A 20073-nucleotide genomic window follows, 5' to 3' on the forward strand; every position below is an offset into this window, starting at 1 on the left:
ACTAATATCCTGAAGGAAATATGCCCTAGAGGCAATAATAAAGATATTATTTATTTCCTTATATCATGATAAATGTTTATTATTCATGCTAGAATTTTATTAACCGGAAACTTAGTACATGTGTGAATACATAGACAAATATAGTGTCACTAGTATGTCTCTACTTGACTAGCTCGTGAATCGAAGATGGTTGAGTTTCCTAGCCATGAACATGAGTTGTCATTTGATTAACGGGATCACATCATTAGGAGAATGATGTGATTGACTTGACCCATTCTGTTAGCTTAGCACTTGATCATTTAGTATGTTGCTATTGCTTTCTTCATTACTTATACATGTTCCTATGACTATGAGATTATGCAACTCCCGTTTACCGGAGGAACACTTTGTGTGCTACCAAATGTTACAATGTAACCGGATGATTATAAAGGTGCTCTACAGGTGTCTCCGAAGGTACTTGTTGGGTTGGCGTATTTCGAGATTAGGATTTGTCACTCCGATTGTCAGAGAGGTATCTCTGGGCCCACTCGATAATGCACATCACTATAAACCTTGCAAACATTGCAACTAATGAGTTAGTTGCAGGATGATGTATTACGGAACGAGTAAAGAGACTTGCCGGTAACGAGATTGAACTAGGTATTGAGATACCGATGATCGAATCTTGGGCAAGTAACTGATAGGTCTCCAACGTATCTATAATTTTTGATTGCTCCATGCTATATTATCTACTATTTTGGACATTATTGGGCTTCATTATCCACTTTTATATTATTTTTGGGACTAACCTATTAACCGGAGGGCCAACCCAGAATTGCTGTTTTTTGCCTGTTTTAGGGTTTCGAAGAAAAGGAATATCAAACGGAGTCCAAACGGAATGAAACCTTCGGGAACGTGATTTTCTCAACGAATAAGACCAGAGAGGCTTGGACCCTACGTCAAGAAAGGAAATAGGAGGCCACGGGGTAGGGGGGCGCGCCCACCCCCACCAGGCGCGCCCTCCACCCTCGTGGGCCCCCTGTTGCTCCACCGACGTACTCCTTCCTCCTATATATATCCACGTACCCCCAAACGATCAGATACGGAGCCAAAAACCTAATTCCACCGCCGCAACTTTCTGTATCCACGAGATCCCATCTTGGGGCCTGTTCCGGAGCTCCGCCGGAGGGGGCATCGATCATGGAGGGCTTCTACATCAACACCATAGCCCCTCCGATGAAGTGTGAGTAGTTTACCTCAGACCTACGGGTCCATAGTTAGTAGCTAGATGGCTTCTTCTCTCTTTTTGGATCTCAATACAATGTTCTCCCCCTCTATTGTGGAGAACCATTCGATGTAATCTTCTTTTTGCGGTGTGTTTGTTGAGACCGATGAATTGTGGGTTTATGATCAAGTCTATCTATGAATAATATTTGAATCTTCTCTGAATTCTTTTATGTATGATTGGTTATCTTTGCAAGTCTCTTCGAATTATCAGTTTGGTTTGGCCTACTAGATTGATCTTTCTTGCAATGGGAGAAGTGCTTAGCTTTGGGTTCAATCTTGCGGTGTCCTTTCCCGGTGACAGTAAGGGCAGCAAGGCACGTATTGTATTGTTGCCATCGAGGATAACAAGATGGGGTTTTCTTCATATTGCATGAGTCTATCCCTCTACATCATGTCATCTTGCTTAAGGCGTTACTCTGTTTTTAACTTAATACTCTAGATGCATGCTGGATAGCGGTCGATGAGTGGAGTAATAGTAGTAGATGCAGGCAGGAGTCGGTCTATTTGTCTCGGATGTGATGCCTATATACATGATCATACCTAGATATCCTCATAACTATGCTCAATTATGTCAATTGCTCAATAGTAATTTGTTCACCCACCGTAGAATACTTATGCTCTCGAGGGAAGCCACTAGTGAAACCTATGGCCCCCGGGTCTATCTTTATCATATTGATCTCCTACTACTTAGTTATTTCCTTTGCTATTTACTTTGCCTTTATTTTACTTTGCATCTTTTATCATAAAAATACTAAAAATATTATCTTATCATATCTATCAGATCTCACTCTCGTAAGTGGCCTTATAGGGACTGACAAACCCTATTTGCGTTGGTTGCGAGGATTTATTTTTTTTGTGCAGGTGTGAGGGACTCGTCGCGTAGCCTCCTACTTGATTGATACCTTGGTTCTCAAAAACTGAGGGAAATACTTACGCTACTCTGCTGCACCATCCCTTCCTCTTCAGGGAAAACCAACGCAGTGCTCAAGAGGTAGCAAGAAGGATTTCTGGCGCCGTTGCCGGGGAGGTCTACGCAAAAGTCAATATACCAAGTACCCATCACATACCCTTATCTCCCGCATTACATTATTTGCCATTTGCCTCTCGTTTTCCTCTCCCCCCACTTCACCCTTGCCGTTTTATTCGCCCTCTCTCTCTATCCTCTCTCTCTTTCTCTATTTGCCTCTTTTTGTCCGCTTGCTTTTTGTTTGCTTGTGTGTTAGTTTGCTTGCTTGTCGCGATGGCTCAAGATAATACTAAATTGTGTGACTTCACCAATACCAACAACAATGATTTTATTAGCACTCCGATTTCTCCTCTTACCGATGCTGAATCTTGTGAAATTAATACTGATTTGCTGAATCTTGTCATGAAAGATCCGTTTTCCAGCCTTCCCAGTGAAGATGCCGCTACCCATCTAAATAGCTTCGTTGATTTGTGTGACATGCAAAAGAAGAAAGATGTGGATAATGATATTGTTAAATTGAAGCTATTTCCTTTTTCTCTTAGAGATCGTGCTAAAGCTTGGTTTTCGTGTTTGCCTAAAAATAGTATTGATTCATGGAACAAGTGCAAAGATGCTTTTATCTCTAAGTATTTTCCTCCCTCTAAGATCATCTCTCTTAGAAATGATATTATGAATTTTAAGCAACTTGATCATGAACATGTTGCATAAGCTTGGAAGAGAATGAAACTAATGATACATAATTGCCCTACTCATGGTTTAAATTTGTGGATAATTGTTCAGAATTTTTATGCCGGATTGAATTATGCTTCTAGAAAACTTTTAGATTAGGCCGCGGGAGGCACTTTTATGGAAATCACTTTAGAAGAAGCTACTAAACTCCTAGATAATATTATGGTTAATTATTCTCAATGGCACACTGAAAGATCTACTAATAAAAAGGTGCATGTGATAGAAGAAATTAATGTTTTGAGTGGAAAAATGGATGAACTTATGAAATTATTTGCTAATAAGAGTGTTTCTTCTTATCCTAATGATATTCCCTTGCCTACTTTGATTGAGAATAATAATGAATCTATGGATGTGAATTTTGTTGGTAGGAACAATTTTGGTAACAACGCGTATAGAGGAAATTTAATCCTAGGCCTTATCCTAGTAATCCCTCTAATAATTATGGTAATTCCTACAACATTTCTTATGGAAATTATAATGAGATGCCCTCTGATTTTGAATCTAATATTAAAGAATTTATTACTTCGCAAAAGAATTTTAATGCTATGATTGAAGAAAAATTGCTTAAGATTGATGATTTGGCTAGGAACGTTGATAGAATTGCTCTTGATGTTGATTCTTTGAAACTTAGATCTATTCCACCTAAGCATGATATCAATGAGTCTCTCAAAGCCATGAGAATTTCCATTGATGAGTGCAAACAAAGAACCGCTAGGATGCGTGCTAAGAAAGATGCCTTTATAAGAGCGTGTTCTTCTAGTTGCTATGAAAATAAAGATGAAGATCTAAAAGTTATTGTTGTGTCCCTGAAAGCACAAGTGCTCCCTAGGTGGTTTTGATAATTGATGACAACATATCTCTTGTTGGACTAACATTTCTATCTAGCATGTTTCAGATAAGTTCAACAATGGAGTGGCATGGACTAAAGGTTGTGGGAACTCCTTCAAGATGCTAAGGACAAAGGATTGGCTAAAGCTTCAAGCTCAAGACTCTTCATTTTATATTTTAGTGATCCAAGATCACATTGAGTCCATAGGAAAAGCCAATACTATCAAGGAGGGATGAGGTGTTGCTTAATGAGCCTCTTGCTTCATGTGCTTAATGATATGCTCCAAAATCCTCAGCTACTTTCCCACTTCCACATATGACCTAAACCCTAAGCCAAACTCGGTCCTACCGATCCTTCCTATCCGGCGCCACCGAGTTTCACCTGTCATAAGCCACTGCCAAACCCTAATCAGTTCGGTCTCACCGATGGGATCTCGGTCTCACCGAGATGGGCTTGCAAACTCTCTGTTACCCATTGCAATATTCTCGGTCCCACCGAGATATGCAATCGGTCCCACCGAGTTTGCTTGACCAAATCTCAGTTTCACTTATTACCCAAATCGGTCCCACCGAGTTTGTGTAATCGGTCTCACCGAGATTACGTTATGCCCAAACCCTAACCATATCGGTCCTACCGAGTTGCATGTCAGTCCCACCGAAAATCTCTAACGGTCACTAGGTTTACCTTTCCGGTCCGACCGAGTTTGTTGATTCGGTCCCACCGAGATTGGAAAACTGTGTGTAACGGTTGGATTTTGTGTGGAGGCTATATATACCCCTCCACCTCCTCTTCATTCGTGGAGAGAGCCATCAGAACACATACACAATTCCAACTCATATGTTCTGAGAGAGAACCACCTACTCATGTGTTGAGACCAAGATATTCCATTCCTACCATATGAATCTTGATCTCTAGCCTTCCCAAGTTGCTTTCCACTCAAATCTTCTTTCCACCAAATCCAAATCCTATGAGAGAGAGTTGAGTGTTGGGGAGACTATCATTTGAAGCACAAGAGCAAGGAGTTCATTACCTACACACCATTTGTTACTTCTTGGAGAGTGGTGTCTCCTAGATTGGCTAGGTGTCACTTGGGAGCCTCCGACAAGATTGTGGAGTTGAACCAAGGAGTTTGTAAGGGCAAGGAGATCGCCTACTTCGTGAAGATCTACCGCTAGTGAGGCAAGTCCTGTGTGGGCGATGGCCATGGTGGGATAGACAAGGTTGCTTCTTCGTGGACCCTTTGTGGGTGGTTGCTTCTTCGTGGACCCTTCGTGGGTGGAGCCCTGTGTGGACTCGCGCAACCGTGACCCTTTGTGGGTGGAGCCCTTTGTGGACTCGCGCAACCGTTACCCTTCGTGGGTTGAAGTCTCCATCAACGTGGATGTAGGATAGCACCACCTATCCGAACCACGGGAAAAACATCCGTGTCTCCAATTGCGTTTGAATTCTCCAAACCCTTTCCCTTACATTCTTGCAAGTTGCATGCTTTACATTCCGCTGCTCATATACTCTTTGCATGCTTGCTTGAAATGTATTATGTATGTTGAAATTGTGCCTAAACTCCACTTAAACCGAAAAAGCTTAAAAATTGCAACTTTAGCATTAAGTGTCTAATCCCCCCCTCTAGACACATCTACTTCTAGATCCTACAAGTGGTATCAGAGCTTTGGTCTCCATTGCCTTGGTTTAATCACCATTGGAGGAAGATGGATGTGTCTACATTAGGGAGTCTTAGACATAGAGTGCCTATTCTTGATGGAGAGTATTTTCACGAGTGGAAAAATGAGATGCTTGTAATCTTCAATCAATATCATTTGAACAAGTATATTGCTAGCCCTTGTGCACCTCATATTGATCCTTTGCATCCTACCCTAGATGAAGATATTGACATGATTCGCAATCTTAGAACTATTGAGCTCATCATTAGAGGATTGCCCAAAAATTTGATTGCTAGTTTGCCTACTCTAAACTGTGCCTATACTATATGGAAATTTCTTGAGGAACGATTTCCCGATCATTCCTTGAAAACTTTGGATGAAATTCTCCATAAATCTATTGCCTTGAGTAAGATGAACTCTAGTGATCCTAGTTTTGGTAATTGTCTATTTGAACTTACCAATCTTAAGCATGCTAAAGGAGATGTTGGAATCATTAATGATATCATATTCAAAGCTATAAGAATTCATAAAAGTGACCACTTTGATGATCATTTATCTAATGAATTACCCTCTCTAGGAAATGCTGAGTCACAAGATCATGATGAACATGGATACTATGATGATGATGATGATATTGACTTCGATCTTGATGATGCAATGAGACATTTTGGTCTTATGGCAAATCTTCGGGGATATGAATCAGGAGGAAAAGAATGGGTTCTTGATAGTGGATGTACTGATCATATGACCGGAGATGAAGAGATGTTTCGTGAGCTTGCTGAAAATGACGGCCCTCGAAAATATGTCACCTTTGGTGATAATTCAAAGGGTAAAGTGGTTGGCCTTGGTAAGGTGGCCATCTCACATGATAGTTCCATTCAAAATGTCATGCTCGTTGAATCTCTTGGCTACAACTTACTTTCAATATCTAGACTTGCTGATTTCGGTTTGAATGTCCTATTTACTGAGGTAGATTGCCAAGTATTTCGTCGAGACAATCATAAAATGGTCTTTACCGGTCTGCGTAGAGGTGATCTTTACATTGTCGATTTCTCTAAAAAGGCACAACCTAAATCTTGCTTTGTTGCTAAATCCTCAAAAGGTTGGTTGTGGCATAGACGACTAGGTCACGTCGGCATGAGAAACCTTGACAAGCTTATTAAAGGAAATCATATCCTTGGAGTTAACGATGTCATATTTGATAAGGATAGACTTTGCAGTGCTTGTCAAGCAGGTAAACAGGTTGGAGGAAGACATCCCGTGAAGAACATCATGACCACAAGGAGGCCACTCGAGCTACTTCACATGGATCTTTTTGGTCCCAACGCCTACAAGAGTCTCGGTGGAAATTCTTTTGGTCTAGTTATAGTTGATGATTTTTCAAGATTTACGTGGGTGTTCTTTCTTAATGACAAGTCGCAGGTCCAGAAGATCTTCAGAAACTTCGCTAGGAAGGCCCAAAATCAGTTTGACGTGAAGATCAAGAAGGTTCGGAGTGACAACGGAACGGAGTTCAAGAACGCAAATGTGGACACCTTTCTTGACGAAGAAGGGATTTCACACGAGTTCTCGGCTACGTACACACCTCAACAAAATGGAGTTGTTGAGAGGAAGAACCGGACGCTCATCGAAATGGCAAGAACGATGCTTGATGAATACAAGACGCCGAAGCACTTTTGGGCAGAAGCGGTTGAGACAGCTTGTCACGCAACAAATCGCTTATATCTTCACAAGCTACTCGGCAAGACGGCATACGAGCTTCTCACCGGTAACAAACCCCAAGTTGGATATTTTCGAGTATTCGGCTCAAAGTGCTACATTCTTGATAAGCATCATCGTTCAAAGTTTGCTCCTAAATCTCATGAAGGTTTTCTACTTGGTTATGGCTCAAACTCTCACACTTACCGTGTCTACAACAATTTCACCCGAAAGGTTGAAGAGACGGTAGATGTGAAGTTTGATGAATCTAATGGCTCGCAAGTAGAGCAATTGCCAATTGATGTAGGAGACAAAGACCCTTCAGAAGCAATCCAAGACTTGTCCATTGGCAAAGTTCGTCCAACGGAGGTGAAGGAGAGTACCTCGTCCGTCCAAGTGGAAGCTTCTACTTCACGACAAGGTGAACCAAGAATTGATACGGAAGCATCCACAAGTGGGACACATCAAGATGAAGAAGACGAGGAAGTACATCAAGACGAACATCAACAACCTCCTTCTCCACCACGACCAGAAAACGACGACGTCAACAATAAAGAAGGCCAAGAAGAAGAACAAGATGAAGAAGATGTTCAACGAAGACCCAAGCAAAAGCTTTCACGAGTTCGAGCAAGAATTGCCAAAGATCATCCCGTCGAGCAAATCCTAAATGATATACAAACCGGGAGAATCACTCGCTCAAAAACTCGTTTAGCTAACTTTTGTGAAAACTATTCATTCATCTCTAGCATTGAACCTATGAAGGTTGAAGAAGCATTGGAAGATCCGGATTGGATAAACGCTATGCATGAAGAACTACACAATTTTGAGAGAAACCAAGTTTGGACATTGGTTGAGAAGCCCGACAACAACCACAACATCATTGGTACCAAATGGGTGTTTCGCAACAAGCAAGATGAAGATGGACAAGTGGTTCGCAACAAAGCACGTCTCGTCGCCCAAGGGTACACACAAGTCGAAGGTATGGACTATGGTGAGACATATGCTCCCGTTGCTAGACTTGAGTCCATTCGCATCTTACTTGCCTATGCTAATCACCATAATATCACCTTGTACCAAATGGACATTAAAAGTGCTTTTCTAAATGGTGAAATAGAGGAGGAAGTTTATGTCAAACAACCTCCCGGCTTTATCAATCCTAAGAAACCAAATCATGTTTACAAACTTCACAAGGCTCTTTATGGTCTTAAACAAGCTCCTAGAGCATGGTATAAATGCTTGACCAAGTTCCTTACTACAAGTGGTTTTGAAATTGGTAAAATTGATTCTACTCTTTTTACTAAAAGGGTTAATGGAGAACTATTTGTATGCCAAATTTATGTCGATGATATCATATTTGGTTCAACTAACCCTCTCTTTAGTGAAAAGTTTGGAAAGCTAATGTCAGAGAAGTTTGAGATGTCTATGATGAGTGAACTCAAATTCTTTCTCGGTTTGCAAATCAAGCAAACTAAGGAAGGTACATTTGTCTCTCAAACAAAGTACACCAAGGACTTATTCAAGAAGTTCAATATGCAAGAATGCAAAGGTATGTCTACACCCATGCCTACTAGTGGACATAATGATTTGACCAAAGATGGTGAACCGGTTGATCAAAAGGTTTATCGCTCTATGATTGGTTCATTGTTATACCTATGTGCTTCACGTCCCGATATTATGCTAAGTGTGTGCATGTGTGCACGATATCAAGCTGCTCCTAAAGATTGTCATCTTAAGGCCGTGAAAAGGATAGTGAGATATTTAATCCATACACCAAATTTTGGCATTTGGTATCCTAAGAGGTCTTCTTTTGATCTTGTTGGCTATTCCGACTCGGATTATGCCGGAGACAAGGTTGATAGAAAGTCCACTTCGGGTACTTGTCAATTTCTTGGTAGATCTCTTGTGTCTTGGTCTTCCAAGAAACAAAACTCGGTATCCTTATCCACCGCCGAAGCGGAATACATTGCCGCTGGTTCATGTTGTGCTCAATTACTCTGGATGACCCAAACTCTTAAAGATTATGGGATTTATGTGAAACATGTTCCACTGCTTTGTGACAATGAAAGTGCTATCAAAATTGGTCATAATCCTGTACAACATTCTCGAACTAAGCATATTGAAGTTCGTCATCATTTCATTCGAGATCATGTTGCTAAAGGTGACATTAATCTTAAGCATGTACGCACCGATAAGCAATTAGCGGATATATTCACTAAACCACTTGATGAGAAAGTGTTTTGCAGGTTGAGAGGAGAATTGAACATCATTGATGCTTCGAACTTGGAGTAGAAACTCCATTGGATACATGCAAGACATGAGCTTATGACTAATCCATGATATATCTCTTATGATAACTATCTTATGTCTTGGATATATTTGTACCTTGCATGTTGTCTAACCCATGTAGGTGCTTGGTTGAATCTAATTCCATGAGATTGCGACTCACTCACATCTTGAGCAATCTCTACATCACCAAGACTCTATACGATAGTGGTTGAAGACAAGGAAGCACAAAACCATTCAAACATATCCTTTGACAAATTCTATGTTAAGCTTCATGATTGTCATTTTTGGATACACAAGTGCTTTTCCTTGCAAGAACTAACCCATGTAGGTAGATGGACTCAAACTCCAAGTGGTGCTCCCAACTCTTGATGAGCTACATCAACCTTGAGCACCCACACAAGTTCAACTTCATGAGCAAGAACCACACCACCACCCAAGGTATGTTATTCCATCTTAGAGAAGCTTTACTCCAAGACATGAGTCAAAGCAACTCAACAAGATGTGAATACATCAAGATGCTTAAACGAAAAATGGTAACCCCATTTTGAGCTTAAACGATGAGTATGACCTATGATCAAGTGTTCTCACTTGACTCCTAAGTCAATATACTCTAACATAGGTGACTATGTCACCGCCCAACTCTAGATGAAGTTCTCTTGTGTTCTTTTCTGTGTTATTGCATTTGTCTCATGCATGTTTATTTTCTTTCTCTTTTTCAAAAAAAAACTTCATCTAGATCTTTCAGTTTCTTCTCTTTTCTCTTTGTTTTTGTTCTGCATTTTCTGCATTTAATTCCTTGCAAATCCTTCAGGTAATTCATTGCAAATCTTTGTGAGATCCTACATGTCTAGTGAGCTGAGGTGACAAGTGTTTTTCTCTGTGTAAACTCGGTTCCACCGACTTGCAACTTTCGGTTCAACCGAATCTTTTCGGCACCACCGAAATATGCCACTCGGTGCCACCGACTTTGCAATCAGAAAAACAGTTTGCCACTTGTTCTACATTTCTTCTGGTCCAGCTCCACTCAATGAATCTTGTCCTCTACAAGCATCACAATTTTATCCTCTGCTTTGTGCTGAATCTCAAGGACCAAACCTATTCGACGGATTCCAGGAAAAACCTTCTTGGAAATTGATGTCAAAGGGGGAGAGAGAGATCACATCAAAGCTTGTAGGAGAGAGAGATCACATCAAGGGAGAGAAACAGTCTCAAGGACCAAACCTACAAGAGAGAAAGTATTAAGGGGGAGAGAGAGACCTCAAGGGGGAGAGAAAGTCTCAAGGATCCCAGATGTTGTTAAGGGGGAGAGAGAGATTTCCAGGGAGAGAAAGTCTCAAGGATCCCAGATACATGTATTTGCATTAAGTTCTATTCATTTGTATCTTTCAGCTCTGATTTTATGTTCCCTATCTTCTCCCAATATCCCATGTAAGATTCAGGGGGAGCAAGACACCTAAGGGAACGAAATCAGTCAAATTCATTGCATATCTTTATTCTTGGGGACATGTTGAATCCAATGTGGTACCTTGTACTCACTCTCTACATGTCATCCCAGTCTTGGTATTCTTGTGGTTTCTTTTGTTTGCTCTGGCTAGTGGATGTACCTGTATTATCTAACTTTGTTTGTGCAGGTTCATTTCATCCTAAGCCAACTCAAGACCACAAGGTAAGTATATGCATCAAAATCATGAGTATGAGGAGTTCTTGCTTATGTACATACTGTTTGCAAGAAGGACTCATGAGCATGAAGGTACTTTCCTTGATAATCTTTTGCTCTGATGCATATGGCCAAGATACATGTAACACATTGCCTACTCTGTCATGGTTATGCTCTCACATGCCTCTATATTTCATATTTACATGGGTGCATACATGTAGGGGGAGCCTATGCTTGTTACATGTCCTTCCAAAGCTTTTCTTGCTGTTCTTTATATCTTTATCTAAAGCTTTGATGTATGTTGCCATCAATTACCAAAAAGGGGGAGATTGAAAGCACAAGTGCTCCCTAGGTGGTTTTGATAATTGATGACAACATATCTCTTGTTGGACTAACATTTCTATCTAGCATGTTTCAGATAAGTTCAACAATGGAGTGGCATGGACTAAAGGTTGTGGGAACTCCTTCAAGATGCTAAGGACAAAGGATTGGCTAAAGCTTCAAGCTCAAGACTCTTCATTTTATATTTTAGTGATCCAAGATCACATTGAGTCCATAGGAAAAGCCAATACTATCAAGGAGGGATGAGGTGTTGCTTAATGAGCCTCTTGCTTCATGTGCTTAATGATATGCTCCAAAATCCTCAGCTACTTTCCCACTTCCACATATGACCTAAACCCTAAGCCAAACTCGGTCCTACCGATCCTTCCTATCCGGCGCCACCGAGTTTCACCTGTCATAAGCCACTGCCAAACCCTAATCAGTTCGGTCTCACCGATGGGATCTCGGTCTCACCGAGATGGGCTTGCAAACTCTCTGTTACCCATTGCAATATTCTCGGTCCCACCGAGATATGCAATCGGTCCCACCGAGTTTGCTTGACCAAATCTCAGTTTCACTTATTACCCAAATCGGTCCCACCGAGTTTGTGTAATCGGTCTCACCGAGATTACGTTATGCCCAAACCCTAACCATATCGGTCCTACCGAGTTGCATGTCAGTCCCACCGAAAATCTCTAACGGTCACTAGGTTTACCTTTCCGGTCCGACCGAGTTTGTTGATTCGGTCCCACCGAGATTGGAAAACTGTGTGTAACGGTTGGATTTTGTGTGGAGGCTATATATACCCCTCCACCTCCTCTTCATTCGTGGAGAGAGCCATCAGAACACATACACCATTCCAACTCATATGTTCTGAGAGAGAACCACCTACTCATGTGTTGAGACCAAGATATTCCATTCCTACCATATGAATCTTGATCTCTAGCCTTCCCAAGTTGCTTTCCACTCAAATCTTCTTTCCACCAAATCCAAATCCTACGAGAGAGAGTTGAGTGTTGGGGAGACTATCATTTGAAGCACAAGAGCAAGGAGTTCATTACCTACACACCATTTGTTACTTCTTGGAGAGTGGTGTCTCCTAAATTGGCTAGGTGTCACTTGGGAGCCTCCGACAAGATTGTGGAGTTGAACCAAGGAGTTTGTAAGGGCAAGGAGATCGCCTACTTCGTGAAGATCTACCACTAGTGAGGCAAGTCCTGTGTGGGCGATGGCCATGGTGGGATAGACAAGGTTGCTTCTTCGTGGACCCTTTGTGGGTGGTTGCTTCTTCATGGACCCTTCGTGGGTGGAGCCCCGTGTGGACTCACGCAACCGTGACCCTTTGTGGGTGGAGCCCTTTGTGGACTCGCGCAACCGTTACCCTTCGTGGGTTGAAGTCTCCATCAACGTGGATGTAGGATAGCACCACCTATTCGAACCACAGGAAAAACATCTGTGTCTCCAATTGCGTTTGAATTCTCCAAACCCTTTCCCTTACATTCTTGCAAGTTGCATGCTTTACATTCCGCTGCTCATATACTCTTTGCATGCTTGCTTGAAATGTATTATGTATGTTGAAATTGGGCCTAAACTCCACTTAAACCGAAAAAGCTTAAAAATTGCAACTTTAGCATTGAGTGTCTAATCCCCCCCTCTAGACACATCTACTTCTAGATCCTACAGTCCCCTATTAAATCTTTGTTTTGCAATATGAATCTTGATAATGATGGTACTGAATATGATCCACCTTTACCTAGAAGGCGTTCCAAGAATTCGGAATTTGTTGATCTTGATGCTAAATTTGATAAAAGTGGGATTGAAGAAATTAAAACCCTAGATGTTGCTAAACTCACTATTGTGGATTTCATGGAATTTAACTATGAAAATTGCTCTTTGATTGATTGTATTTACTTGTTTCAATCCGTGCTAAATTCTCCTCATGCTTATTGTCAAAATAAAGCGTTTACTAAACATATCGTTGATGCCTTGATGCAATCTTATGAATAAAAACTTGAATTGAAAGTTTCTGTCCCCAGAAAACTTTATGATGAGTGGGAACCAGCTATTAAAATTAAAATTAAAGATCATGAATGCTATGCTTTATGTGATTTGGGTGCTTGTGTTCCACGATTCCAAAGACTTTGTGTGGTTTGTTAGGTTTCCGTGATTTTGATGATTGCTCTCTAAACTTGCACCTTGCGAATTCCACTATTAAGAAACCTATGGGAATAATTAATGATGTTCTTATTGTTGCAAATAGGAATTATGTGCCCTTAGATTTTACTGTTCTTGACATAGATTGCAATCCTTCATGTCCTATTATTCTTGGTAGACCTTTCCTTAGAACGATTGGTGTAATTATTGATATGAAGGAAGAAAATATCAGATTCCAATTTCATTAAGGAAAGGCATGGAACACTTTCCTAGAAAGAAAATTAAATTACCTTATGAATCTATTATGAGAGCCACTTATGGATTGCCTACCAAAGATGGCAATACCTAGATCTATCCTTGCTTGTTATGCCTAGCTAGGGGAGTTAAACGATAGCGCTTGTTGGGAGGCAACCAAATTTTATTTTTATTCCTTGCTTTTTGCTCCTGTTTAGTAATAAATAATTTATCTAGCCTCTGTTTTGGTTGTGTTTTGTGTGTTTAATTAGTGTTTGTGCCAAGTAGAACCGTTGGGAAGACTTGGGGAAAGTCTTGTTGAACTTGCTGTAAAAAACAGAAACTTTAGCGCTCACTAGAACTGCTGTCATTTTTATTTGGAAAGTGATATTTAGTTAATTCTTTTTGCATATGATTAATAGATAAATTCCTCACGTCCAGCAATTTATTTTAGAATTTTTGGGGTTCCAGATCTTGCGCTAGCTACATATTACTACAGACTGTTCTGTTTTTGACAGATTCTATTTTTCTTGTGTTGTTTGCTTATTTTGATGAATCTATGGCTAGTAAAATAGTTTATAAACCATAGAGAAGTTGGAATACAGTATGTATAACACCAATATAAATAAAGAATGATTTCATTACAGTATATTGAAGTGGTCTTTTGTTTTCTTTCGCTAACGGAGCTCACGAGATTTTCTACTTTAAGTTTTGTGTTGTGAAGTTTTCAAGTTTTGGGTAAAGATTTGATGGATTATGGAAAAAGGAGTGGAAAGAGCCTAAGATTGGGGATGCCCATGGCATCCCCAAGATAATCTAAGGACACCTAAAATCCAAAGCTTGGGGATGCCCCGGAAGGCATCCCCTCTTTCGTCTTCGTTCATCGGTAACTTTACTTGGAGCTATATTTTTATTTACCACATGATATGTGTTTTGCTTGGAGCGTCTTGTATGATTTGAGTCTTTGCTTGTTAGTTTACCACAATCATCCTTTCTGTACACACCTTTTGAGAGAGCCATACATGATTTATAATTTGTTAGAATACTCTATGTGCTTCGCTTATATCTTTTGAGCTATATAATTTTGCTCTAGTACTTCACTTATATTTTTTAGAGCACGGTGGTAGATTTGTTTTATAGAAAATATTGATCTCTAATGATTCACTTAGATTATTTTGAGAGTCTTAATATTATGGTAATTTGCTTAAAATCCTAATATGCTTGGTATACAAGATTAATAATAAAATTTTCTTATGAGTGTGTTGAATACTATGATAAGTTTGACACTTGATAATTGTTTTGAAATATAAAGATGGTGATATTAAAGTTGTGCTAGTTGAGTAGTTGTGAATTTGAGAAATACTTGTGTTGAAGCTTGTGATTCCCGTAGCATGCACGTATGGTGAACCATTATGTGATGAAGTCGGAGCATGATTTATTTATTGATTGTCTTCCTTATGAGTGGTAGTCGGGGACGAGCGATGGTCTTTTCCTACCAATCTATCCCCCTAGGAGCATGCATGTAATACTTTGCTTTGATACCTTGTAGATTTTTGCAATAAGTATATGAGTTCTTTATGACTAATGTTGAGTCCATGGATTATATGCACTCTAACCCTTCCACCTTTGCTAGCCTCTCTAATACCGCGCACCTTTCGCCGGTATCATACACCCACCATATACCTTCCTCAAAATAGCCACCATACCTACCTATTATGGCATTTCCATAGCCGTTCCAAGATATATTGCCATGCAACTTTCCACCGTTCCGTTTATCATGACACACTCCATCATTGTCATATTGCATATCCCGGTACACCGCCGGAGGCATTCACATAGTCATATTTTGTTCTAAGTATTGAGTTGTAAGAAAAATAAAAGTGTGATGATCATCATTATTAGAGCATTGTCCCAGTGAGGAAAGGATGATGGAGACTATGATTCCCCCACAAGTCGGGATGAGACTCCGGACAAAAAAAAGAGAGAAGAAAAGAGGCCAAAAAAGAAAGAGAAAATGCCCAAATAAAAAAAGAAAAAATAAGAGAAAAAGAGAGAAGGGACAATGTTACTATCCTTTTACCACACTTGTGCTTCAAAGTAGCACCATGATATTCATAATAGAGAGTCTCTCATGTTATCACTTTCATATACTAGTGAGAATCTTTCATTATAGAACTTGGCTTGTATATTCCAATGATGGGCTTCCTCAAAATGCCCTAGGTCTTCATGAGAAAGCAAGTTGGATGCACACCCACTTAGTTTATTTTTGAGCTTTCATATACTTATAGCTCTAGTGCATCCGTTGCATGGCAATCCCTACTCACTCACAGTGATATCTATTAATGGGCATCTCCATGGCCCGTTGATACGCCTAGTTGATGTGAGACTATCTTCTCCACAACCACCACTCTATTCCACCTATAGTGCTATATCCATGGCTCACGCTCATGTATTGCGTGAAAATTGAAAAAGTTTTGAGAATGTCAAAAGTATGAAACAATTGCTTGGCTTGTCATCGGGGTTGTGCATGATCTAAATATTTTGTGTGGTGAAGATAGAGCATAGCCAGACTATATGATTTTGTAGGGATAACTTTCTTTAGCCATGTTATTTTGAGAAGACATAATTGCTTTGTTAGTATGCTTGAAGTATTATTATCTTTATGTCAATATGAACTTTTGTCTTGAATCTTTCGGATCTGAATATTCATACCACAATTAAGAAGAATTACATTAAAATTATGCCAAGTAGCACTCCGCATCAAAAATTCCGTTTTTATCATTTACCTACTCGAGGACGAGCAGGGATTAAGCTTGGGGATGCTTGATACGTCTCCAACATATCTATAATTTTTGATTGCTCCATGCTATATTATCTACTGTTTTGGACATTATTGGGCTTTATTATCTACTTTTATATTATTTTTGGGACTAACCTATTAACCAGAGGCCCAGCCCAGAATTGCTTTTTTTGCCTGTTTTAGGGTTTCGAAGAAAAGGAATATCAAACGGAGTCCAAACGGAATGAAACCTTCGGGAACGTGATTTTCTCAATGAATAAGACTAGAGAGACTTGGACCCTACGTCAAGAAAGGAAACAGGAGGCCACGAGGTAGGGGGCGCACCCACCCCCACCAAGCACGCCCTCCACCCTCGTGGGCCCCCTGTTGCTCCACTGATGTACTCCTTCCTCCTATATATATCCACGTACCCCCAAATGATCAGATACGGAGCCAAAAACCTAATTCCACCGCCGCAACTTTCTGTATCCACGAGATCCCATCTTGGGGCCTGTTCCGGAGCTCCGCCGGAGGGGGCATCGATCACGGAGGGCTTCTACATCAACACCATAGCCCCTCCGATGAAGTGTGAGCAGTTTACCTCAGACCTACGGGTCCATAGTTAGTAGCTAGATTGCTTCTTCTCTCTTTTTGGATCTCAATACAATGTTCTCCCCCTCTCTTGTGGAGAACCATTCGATGTAATCTTCTTTTTGCGGTGTGTTTGTTGAGAACGATGAATTGTGGGTTTATGATCAAGTCTATCTATGAATAATATTTGAATCTTCTCTGAATTCTTTTATGTATGATTGGTTATCTTTGCAAGTCTCTTCAAATTATTAGTTTGGTTTGGCCTACTAGATTGATCTTTCTGTCAATGGGAGAAGTGCTTAGCTTTGGGTTCAATCTTGCGGTGTCCTTTCCCGGTGACATTAAGGGCAGCAAGGCACGTATTGTATTGTTGCCATCGAGGATAACAATATGGGGTTTTCTTCATATTGCATGAGTCTATCCCTCTACATCATGTCATCTTGCTTAAGGCGTTACTCTGTTTTTAACTTAATACTCTAAATGCATGTTTGATAGCGGTCAATGAGTGGAGTAATAGTAGTAGATGCAGGCAGGAGTCGGTCTATTTGTCTCGGACATGATGCCTATATACATGATCATACCTATATATTCTCATAACTATGCTCAATTCTGTCAATTGCTCAACAGTAATTTGTTCACCCACCGTAGAATACTTATGCTCCCGAGCGAAGCCACTAGTGAAACCTATGGCCCCCGGGTCTATCTTTATCATATTGATCTCCTACTTCTTATAGTTATTTCCTTTGCTATTTACTTTGCCTGTATTTTACTTTGCATCTTTTATCATAAAAATACCAAAAATTTTATATTATCATATCTATCAGATCTCACTCTCGTAAGTGGCCTTATAGGGACTGACAAACCCTATTTGCGTTGGTTGCGAGGATTTATTTGTTTTGTGCAGGTGCAAGGGACTCGCGCGTAGCCTCCTACTGGATTGATACCTTGGTTCTCAAAAACTGAGGGAAATACTTATGCTACTTTGCTGCGTCATCCCTTCCTCTTCAGGGAAAACCAACGCAGTGGTCAAGAGGTAGCAGTAACATACCGATGACAAAGGGAACAACGTATGTTGTTATGCGGTTTGACCGATAAAGATCTTCGTAGAATATGTGGGAGCCAATATGAGCATCCAGGTTCCACTATTGGTTATTGACTGGAGACGTGTCTCGGTCATGTCTACATAGTTCTCGAACCCGTAGGGTCCGCACGCTTAAAGTTCGATGACGGTTATATTATGAGTTTATGTGTTTTGATGTACCGAAGGTTGTTCGGAGTCCCGGATGTGATCACGGACATGACGAGGAGTCTTGAAATGGTCGAGACGTAAAGATCGATATATTGGACGACTATGTTTGGACACGGGAAGGTTCCGGAAGGTTTCGGACATTTGTCGGAGTACCGGAGGTTACCGGAACCCTCCTGAGAACTAATGGGCCTTGTTGGGCCCTAGTGGAGAGAGAGGGGGGCTGGCCAGGGCAAGAGGCGCGCCCCCTCCCCTTGAGTCCGAATAGGACAAGGAAGGGGGGCGCCCCTCCTTGCCTGTCCCCTCTCCCACTCCTTCCTTCCCCCTCCTTCTTGGACTAGGAAAGGGAGGAGCAAACCTACTTGTAGTAGGTTTCCTCCTCCTAAGGCGCGCCACCCCCTTGGCCGGCCCTCTCCTCCTCCCTCCTTTATATATGGAGGAGGGGGGCACCCCATAGACACAACAATTGATCTCTTGATCTCTTAGCCGTGTGCGGTGCCCCCCTCCACCATAATCCACCTCGATAATATCGTAGCGATGCTTAGGCGAAGCCCTGCATCGGTAGAACGTCATCATCGTCACCACACCGTCGTGCTGACGAAACTCTCCCTCAACACTTGGCTGGATCGGAGTTCAAGGGACGTCATCAAGTTGAACGTGTGCAGAACTCGTAGGTGCCGTGCGTTCGGTACTTGATCGGTCGGATCGTGAAGACGTATGACTACATCAACCGCGTTGTGCTAACGCTTCCGCTTTCGGTCTACTAGGGTACGTGGACACACTCTCCCCTCTCGTTGCTATGCATCACCATGATCTTGCGTGTGCGTAGGAATTTTTTTTGAAATTACTACGTTCCCCAACAATGGCACCCGAGCCAAGTTTTATGCGTTGATGTAATATGCACGAGTAGAACACAAGTGAGTTGTGGGCGATATAAGTCATACTTCTTACCAGCATGTCACACTTTGGTTTGGCGGTATTGTTGGATGAAGCGGCCCGGGCCGACATTACGCGTACGCTTACGCGAGACTGGTTCTACCGACGTGCTTTGCACACAGGTGGCGGGCGGGTGTCAGTTTCTCCAACTTTAGTTGAACCGAGTGTGGCTACGCCCGGTCCTTGAGAAGGTTAAAACAACACTAACTTGACAAACTATCGTTGTGGTTTTGATGTGTAGGTAAGAACGGTTCTTGCTCAGCCCGTAGCAGCCACGTAAAACTTGCAACAACAAAGTAGAGGACGTCTAACTTGTTTTTGCAGGGCATGTTGTGATGTGATATGGTCAAGGCATGATGCTATATTTTATTGTATGAGATGATCATGTTTTGTAACCGAGTTATCGACAACTGGCGGGAGCCATATGGTTGTCGCTTTATTGTATGCAATGCAATCGCCTTGTAATGCTTTACCTTATCACTAAGTGGTAGCGATAGTCGTAGAAGCATAAGTTGGCGAGACGACAACGATGCTACGATGGAGATCAAGGTGTCGCGCTGGTGACGATGGTGATCATGACAGTCCTTCGGAGATGGAGATCACAAGCACAAGATGATGATGGCCATATCATATCACTTATATTGATTGCATGTGATGTTTATCTTTTATGCATCTTATCTTGCTTTGATTGACGGTAGCATTATAAGATGATCTCTCACTAA

The sequence above is a fragment of the Triticum aestivum genome, chromosome 1A, assembly GCF_018294505.1.
Source record: "Triticum aestivum cultivar Chinese Spring chromosome 1A, IWGSC CS RefSeq v2.1, whole genome shotgun sequence".
Classification (NCBI taxonomy): domain Eukaryota; kingdom Viridiplantae; phylum Streptophyta; class Magnoliopsida; order Poales; family Poaceae; genus Triticum; species Triticum aestivum.